Source organism: Ixodes scapularis, unplaced genomic scaffold, assembly GCF_016920785.2.
Source record: "Ixodes scapularis isolate PalLabHiFi unplaced genomic scaffold, ASM1692078v2 PGA_scaffold2__306_contigs__length_199485367, whole genome shotgun sequence".
NCBI lineage: Eukaryota > Metazoa > Arthropoda > Arachnida > Ixodida > Ixodidae > Ixodes > Ixodes scapularis.
Genome location: NW_024609857.1, coordinates 183342416 through 183350895, shown reverse-complemented (window position 1 = coordinate 183350895; position 8480 = coordinate 183342416). Strand labels below are relative to the sequence as shown.

The 8480-nt window shown below is 45.5% G+C and overlaps 1 pseudogene; it reads right to left on the bottom strand.

Moving 5' to 3' along the window:
- Nucleotides 1–7008: 7008 nt before the first annotated feature.
- On the bottom strand, nucleotides 7009–7668 carry LOC115332462 (annotated as a pseudogene).
- Nucleotides 7669–8480: the final 812 nt, after the last annotated feature.

The following is an 8480-nucleotide window of genomic DNA, read 5'->3' as shown; positions in this document are numbered from 1 at the left end:
GAGGTCATTCCGTACACCACCTTTATGTACAACGCAAACGCGTGCTACTTTCATTCTGTCTGGAAACCGACCAGTTACAGTGACGTGTTGCATATGTGTTTTAGCGGAGTTAATATTAGACTGCAAATGAATTTAATTGGTTCAGCTTTGAGACCGTCTTCACCTGGGGCTGTACTGTTTTTAAGGCAAACAATCAGGGTACGCATTTCTTCCTCGTCCGTAGGAAAAAAGAAAATTGAGCTAGTTACGTTATTACGTATATATGAAATGACATTAGCTGCATTGGTTGGGGACGACGAGCATGCTCCTGATGTTAGAAAACGAATATTAAACAAGTCTGAGAGCTGTTTACCTCCGTAGCTTTTGCCGTCAATTTTCAGTTCAGTAGGAGGTGGATCACTAGGCCTGGAAATCAAAGTTCCTACAGTGCTCCAGATTTTCTTAGGGTCACCTAGGATGCTCATAAATTTATTTATATAATATTCGCGTCGTGCCTTTTTTAAATCCGATTTTAGTTTGTTTCAAACTTTTTTTAACTTGACAATGATATCTTTATCTCTTAGCCTGATAAATTTATCGTATATGGAGTCTCGATATTTTATTCTCTTATATAGCGTAGGAGTCACCCAAGGCTTTCTTGACTTCTTATGTTTTTTCAAGGTTGTTAGCGGGAAGGCATGGTCATATAAAGATATGAGCTTGCTCAGAAAAAGATTGTATGATATGTCTGGATCGCTTTCATTATATACAAAGTCCCAATTGATATTAGACACCGAGGAGTAAAACATGTCAATGTTTTCTTTGCTTATAGGTCGGTAAGTTATGCAAGGAAAAGACATGGGGCTTTTCCTAAGTCTTTTAAATAAACAAAATGTTGGCAGATGGTCGCTTACATTTCACGTTAACACCCCTCCTGTGAGTTCATTAGGATTACAATTCGTAATACACAAATCAATTACACTAGCTGTTTCCAGTGTAACTCTTGTAGACATGTCAATTATGTTATGAAAGGCATAGCATTGTACAATCGTCATAAGGTTTATACACGTTGGGCTTAAAGACTGTATATTAATATCAAAATCGCCAATTAACGTTAACTGGAGACAGAAATGTATCGTTATCCGATAGACTCTCAACAAACACAAAAAAATTTTCAGTACAACCAGATGGCGGCCGATAAATCACAGCTATAATTATCTGTCCGTATTTAATAACCATAGACCCATAATCGCAGCAGATTGAGGAATATTCAGATAAAAGAGTGTAAATAAAGTTGTGCCGAATATACAAAGAAACCCCCCCCCCCCCCTTCCTCCTTTTGTGTTTACGATACACACTTTCAGTGTTATAGCCATCAAACAAAACAGCGTCACCTTTGCAGGTATACCAAGTTTCGGTGAACGCTAGAACATCAAACATAATGTTCACTAATTCAAGGAAATATATAGCTCATATTGTTTGTTCTTCAGGCTTGGTGCATTCAAGTGGAAAAAAGATAGTCCTCTTTCATTGGTGGAAGTATTTCTTACAAAATGATTAAATTAAGCAGAGTCATAACATTAACATTCTGTTATGTTATCAATCATTTCAAAAGGATAACCGATATATGCTATCTGTAGCTATTTTATTTCTAGTTTATCTCCTGAAGATCGTCTTCATTTTCAATCTTGATAGCTCCGTCGCCCTGTCTCCTACGAACAAACACATTTGCGTCTTTTTGCCATGTGAACTGATAGTCCTGTTCTTGCGCCTTTGCCTTTGTTAGCTACAGCAGTTTCTTGTTCGCCGCTGTTAGATTGTCAAACAAGCGTATGCTAGACTGCCTTTCCCGCAAGCTTGATTTCTTTTTAATCCATTTTTCCTTTGTTGCTCGTGAGTTGAAACGTACTAACACAACAGGGATCTTATCAGAACGAGCTGGCAAGCGGTGCATGCCTTCGACATCACTTTCAGCGAGTTCAGGAAGTTCCAGTTTGGCCGCGAGTTCATTTACAGTGTGTAGAAGGTTCTCGTGTTCTTTCCGCGGTAAGCCATGTATTTCCAGATTCTGTCGACGACTGTATTGTTCTAGGTTGTTTACACTTAGTCTTAGCTGTTGGACGTCAGGGCCACCATTGTTTCTCTCTACGTTTTGAAGTCTACTTTTTATTTCGGCTATTTCTTTGTCCTGTTCTTTAATATGCTTAAGGACTTCATCATATTGGTCTGACATGTGCAGAACTGATTTTTCGATGTTTGTGATGGTTTCTTTCATGATCATTAGCGTGTCGACCTTTTCTGTAATTGTCGCCAGGCTTGTGAGTTTTACTTTGATTTCGGTTAACAGTGTAGCGACATCAGATTCCTGATCTTCTTGCCCTTCTGGGGATTTTGGGTGTATCTGACTTTTGGTTTCCGGCATGTCGAACACTTCCAATTTTTGGGTTTATGAGTCTGTTCATTCGTACCAGCACAATTCCCAAAATGGTAACCGTGACCACATTCCGACCATGTCGCAAAAACACCATTCACTGGTAAAGATTTGTGACATGCTAAACAAAGACCCTCGTCCCCCATGACACACAGACGCACACAAAAAAGAACGGCTCAGCAGTGGCAACAGGTACGAACCTTAAAAATGGTGTTGCAAGAAAATTACACCAACCTGTAACGATGAAAGCGACGGTTTAGCTTGTTACGACAACTGGTCTGCTGCCACTGCTGAACGCCTGTAAGGGCCGTCCTCCCTGACCGCCTGCTCTTGTAGCACGACTGGTGTGGCGTAGGTGAAGCAAGGATGACGTTTCTCAGATGCCGCCAATCGTCAAGAAGGTCCTGGCCGATGATCTTTGGGCGACGCGGGTGACGCGGCGTTATGGCGGTATGAGACGGTCGTGAAGAGCCAGGGTGATAAAAAAAGATCTGTAACGATGAAAGCGACGGTTTAGCTTGTTACGACAACTGGTCTGCTGCCACTGCTGATCGCCTGTACCGGCCGTCTTCCCTGACCGCCTGCTCTTGTAGCACGACTGGTGTACCGTGGGTGACGCAAGGATGACGTCTCTCAGATGCCACTAATCGTCAAGAAGGCCCTTGCCGATGATCCTTGGGCGACGTGGCCCTAATGAAAAAACCAGCAAGGATTTCAAGCTGGGCAAGCTGGTTTAGCTGGTTTTTAAGCTGGTTCGAGCTGGTTCGTGCTGGTTCAAGCTGGTTCGAGCTGGTCTAGGTAGTAATCAAGCTGGGTCAAGCTGGTTCAACCTGGTTCGAGCTGGCACTGCAGCTGGGCAAGCTGGTTCGAGCTGTTGCAGCTGGCTCAAGCTTGTCAAGCTGGTTCAAGCTGGTTCGAGCTGACACCGCGAATGGGCAAGCTGGTACTTGAGCTGGTTCAAGCTGGTCATGCTGGCTCAAGCTGGTTCTGAATCTTGCCCAAGCTGGTTCAAGCCAGTCTTGCTGGGAGCGCGCAAGCCAAGGTCAGCGAGAGCTTGTCGAACTGGCATTGCCAGGAGCGCGCGCGCCAAGGTCGGCAGGGGTGGGGACGATGCCACGTCCTGTTCTTTGTCCTCTCGTTTTTGGTGGACGACCGGGCGCTTCAGGCACGCTGCGAGCTTCTTTTGTGTGCGAGAAAAGAGAGAGAGTGAGTGGTAGAAATGGAGAATTTGAGACACGTTTGGCTATCTTGGACAGATTTTCGAAGGGACGGCTGTGTGCGCGTTGTTCGCCGACTACTTCAACGGCGGCGCAAGCGAAGCGGGATTTAGGGAGTCGGCGAGCGGCAGTCCGTTCAGCGCGGGAAGAAATCGGATGCCCTGACGGAGGCGTCGTTTCGTGTCTTCGAACATCCGTGTGCTCGTGAATACGGTGGTGTCGAGGAGTTTCGCCAATGCCATCCAAGCCACACGGATTTCCTCGCCTCTGCCGACTACGCAAGAGGACGCCTCGCCCCCATTACGGGTGGGACTCAGGTTCGCTTTTCTCATTCGTGTAGTATTTTTATTGTTATTGCCTGTTTTTGGCGTGTGTCTAGTATTTTTCGTGTTGAGAGATAAGCAATCTAGTTTTAATAGCATTGTTTGTTTTGCACCGAGAACCGCTATCTGTGCGCCGTTTAGTACTGTGTCAGCGCAGTGGATGTATAGCGTCTGAGCTCATGTGCAGACTGCAAATACGAAAGTAATAAATTCGATGCCGAGCTGGCTTTTTAGAAGAGTTTGGCTTGTTTATCGTGTGTATTAATTTAAACTGTTTAAAATGGTGGGGAAGTACGCCAGCCTAACCAGCATAGGCAGTTCACCCAGCATGACCCAGCATTTGCCCAGCATTCACTCAGCACGACCCAGCATCCGACCAGCTCGACCAGCACGGCAAGCTGGGCATGCTGGAGGAATAACCCAGCATGAAGCTGGTATGCTGGGACCAGCATGAGGCTGGGATGCTGAGACCAGCTTGTGCTGGGACCAGCACGACAAGCTGGGCATGCTTTGGCAATAACCCAGCATGAAGCTGGGATGCTGGGACCAGCTTGTGCTGGATTTTCAATAGGGGGGTGACGCGGCGTTATGGCGGTATGAGACGGTCGTGAAGAGCCATGGTGATAAAACAGATCTCTAACCATGAAAGCGACGGTTTAGCTTCTTACGACAACTGGTCTGCTGCCACTGCTGAACGCCTGAGCTCATGTGAGCAAACCGCAATTACGAAAATAAAAAATTAGACGCCGAGCTGGCTCTTCTGAAGCATTTGGCTTGTTTATCCTGTGTATTCATTTAAACTGGTTAAAATGGTGGGGACGTACACCAGCCTAACCAGCATGGGCAGTTCACCTAGCATGACCCAGCATTTGCCCAGCATTCACCCAGTACGACACAGCATCCAACCAGCTCGGCCTGCACGGCAAGCTGGGCATGCTGGAGCAATAACCCAGCAAGAAGCTGGGATGCTGGGACCAGCTTGTGCTGGTTTTTCAATAGGGAAGGGAAGCGTGCGACAACACGGTGGTACCGTGGTGCGGCCCCGTGGTGTGGCCTCGTAGATCAGTCATTTGGAGGGACTAGGGAGAAGTCCTCTGCGCGCAGCAAGGCCAGGCTAGGTGAAGAGTGCCTATTCAGCGCAGTGGCGAAATGTCAGAAAAATCGAACATGAACTGTTGCGTCGTTAGCTCCACCAATATCTACTAGAACTGTCCCCCAGGGACGAAGCTTTTTTCGTTTCGAGGCACGACCATGTGTCCAAGACCTGCGAGAGCGTTTGATTTGCCAAGTACGTCATATAAAGTAGGTGTTCGCTAACACATTGGGCGCTTCTATGCCCCTGCGTGTTCCTTTCGCCTCCATGAATGAGCAGTTTGCAGCTTCTGAAGTAGAACTCACTTACGAAATAGCCTCTCATCGTGTTCATGTCTAAAGCTGCATTTAGATGATAAAAGTATACAACATCTTGCGTGCAAAGCTACCCTACGAGCTCAGAAATCACGTGGAAAATTTCGCAACCCTGTTCTGCATTCTTGCGAACATGCAGAAGCCCATTTTCAAGGAACACCAATGAAGGAAGGATACCAACCCCATGTGGTACTCCTTCCAAATGCTGGCATCTAAAACCTCTTGTATTACAAGTGTAAGCAGACTTCTGCATAACTTACATACTTTAACCAGCTTACTATATTATAAATATCTTTTGTCAGCAGCCGGCACTCGTTTTACCAGTAGCCTGTACTTTAATTAGTTACGTGCAGTGTATTTAGAGGGTGGGAAGACCAGACATGGCGAGAATCTCGCTTGATTACCACAGTTGTCAATCCTGACAACAGAGAATCCGCAGCACTTATTCGCTCTGTCTGATGGAAGTATCGCAAAACAATTTCTGATCGGGCAGGGCCGTATCCATGGGGGGATCTCCCCCTCCTCCCCCCCCCTCACCCCAGTAATTTCAACTTTAGCTAGCACCTCTTTTTCCCCCTCCCTCACCTAGACTAGCTTAACAAAGGCACCACCTAAAAAAAAGGAAAAACTCTCCTGGCTACGGGTTTCCGGTTTATCTCTTATAAGCTGTTTTTTCATATTTTCTAGGCTCAGTCGATGAGCTGCCTTCGAGAAGTTCAGTAGAAACTTGAAAATTTATATCAACAAGAATTTAAAAATGACAGCTCCTTTGCAAACAAAACAAAAGCTACAGGTGGGATTTCTAGTGTAACTTGCTTTAACCTTTAAGGGTTAACTCCGCTCTAAATGTCTGTTCAAAGAAAAGCATGGATATAACTTTAAAAGGCCAAAATACGGTAGTATCCAAATTTTTTTATCTGCGAAGCCGGAATCCTGACTAAGACGGATATTAAGGATGCTATTTCAGCTCGCTAGTGGGCGAACGGCGGGTTAGCTATGATTGACCATTACGTTTGTGCTATCATAGTCGTTCAACGGCAGCACTGGCAGTCAGGAAGCCGCATTTCCGCGGGACGAAAGCTGCGCCTGTGACCAGTGTTGGTTCAATAATAGGCAATCCATTGTTGGACCGCTAGCCGGCTTGTATAATATTTTTAATATTTGTTTTAGTCAAGATAGCGCCACCACTTTGTAAAATTTTAGATTCGGCCGTATTTCAACCTCTTACAGCGATATCAGTGGTTTTTCTTCAAGTGGACCTTGAAGCGGAGTTTCCATTTAACCAAAAAGGGTGAGCATTTTTTAATGGCCTCGGACAGGTGGAGGTGGTTTCATTTTTTTCGTAGTTCGTGATGCACTTTGCGCGTTATTAACTTGCCTGCGAAATCAGAAATTGCTGTAGGGTGTATCTGGACCTGTCTTGCAGGTAAAAGTTACTTTCTGTTTTCAAAATTCCGACAGCATGGCAGTTGGTTAGTTTTAAAATAACACTTTATCGCACAATGTGCAGGTGGATTTTCTTTTTAAAGTGGCAACCCTGCAAATATCAGACTATTTAAATAAGTAAAGGCTACATTTTATCACAGAATACTGTGCCAGGACATTCTTGCACATTGGAATGGTATGTGGATGACAGTAAAGACATTGGGTACTAAACGTAACGAAGGCTTTTCATCACTTCCAACTTGTAAATCATAAAGCAAAACCACTGTATCTTTAAAAAAAGTGACATCAGAAAGTTGTCGTCTTGTTTCACTATCATGTTTTTTTACCTGGAGTGGAAAGTACAGAAAGACGTGTCACACGGTAAGGTTAAGGACATACAGCGACACCTGCACTTGGGTGTAGTAGCTGTGAGCAGATAGTTCTCATTTACTAAGTGAAAGTAATCGACGAACAAGTTGCCCTCCTTGTCACAGATATGTTTGTCAGGACACCGGTAGGGGCACTTGATCTCGAATAAAATTTTATGGTCTCCAGCCTCCACTAAGCCATCTTAGCTGCAACAAACCCAGTATTGGATCTTGCTGATGACGAGCCCTATCCGGATGGCCATGCAGCCTTCGCACTCCTCAAATTTTTTTCCTTGCAGTAGCCTCCACCTCGACGCCATATTGCAGGCCTTTGATTGAAAGTTTTTGTGGTTGCAGAGATCATGTTAAAGTTCTTCAAAGTCTGCTTCACGCACACGAATTCTGTGTGCTTTTTAGCTCGCAGAAAGTATTTTCTTTCTTAGCAGATGCCATTCAGGACACAGGTTGTGTAGCATGGTTGTTGCTGCTACAGAGTCGCACTCGACTTCATCAAGCATGATGTGTTCGACGTTTTCAATGTCGTGTGTCGTGCACTCTGGCAATGAAAAGCAAAGGGAGGACCACCCAATGCGAAGTAGCATCTACTTTAGACGTCGAGGGTTTTCCTGGAGTTTTAAAACGACTCTTATCATAAGCCCCTGAGCGCTGTTCATCTTACAACCATTTCTGGAATGAATCTGCAAGGAGCAGTACGCTTAGACTATGCAGGGAGCATCTCCTGGGGTTTCCACACCTTTAACGTACAGCTTCAGCTGCTTGTTGGAGGGCTCCTTGCACCTGTGTGGTAAAAAAGTTTGGGTTGCGAAGTCTACGCTGTTGACATTTGCAACAAGCCCCGCTGTGTGGTTTCATTTTTTTCTTCAATTCCACCTTTGCAGTCGCAGCGGGCTTTGTTTTGTCTACAAGTTGGTCCTGGCTGCTAGTGGACGAGGACGAAGAGGGATACGAACTTAGCACGAGATGAAGCAGCTGTTTTTCCGTCCTGTCTTACATAGACGCTTGTATTAAAAACAAAACATTTGGCGCAGCCGACAAAGCCTCATCTCCAGCATGAAGGTCGATCCACCACCGCCATTCCTACCAAAGACACTTCAACACTTACAAGTTGGAATGTTCGAGTACAGCACTTCTGTACTACTCCGGAAAAGACATTCTCGTTCTGGGGAAATTCGACGCACCCGTGCAGTTCGCGCAAAGAAGCGGCACCTGCACATTCCACGTCGTACGAACAGGCACGGCTGTCATGGGCCTAAACGCCTTACGTGCGTCGGACATCCAACTACACTTTGCTCCTCCAACAGTGGACAGG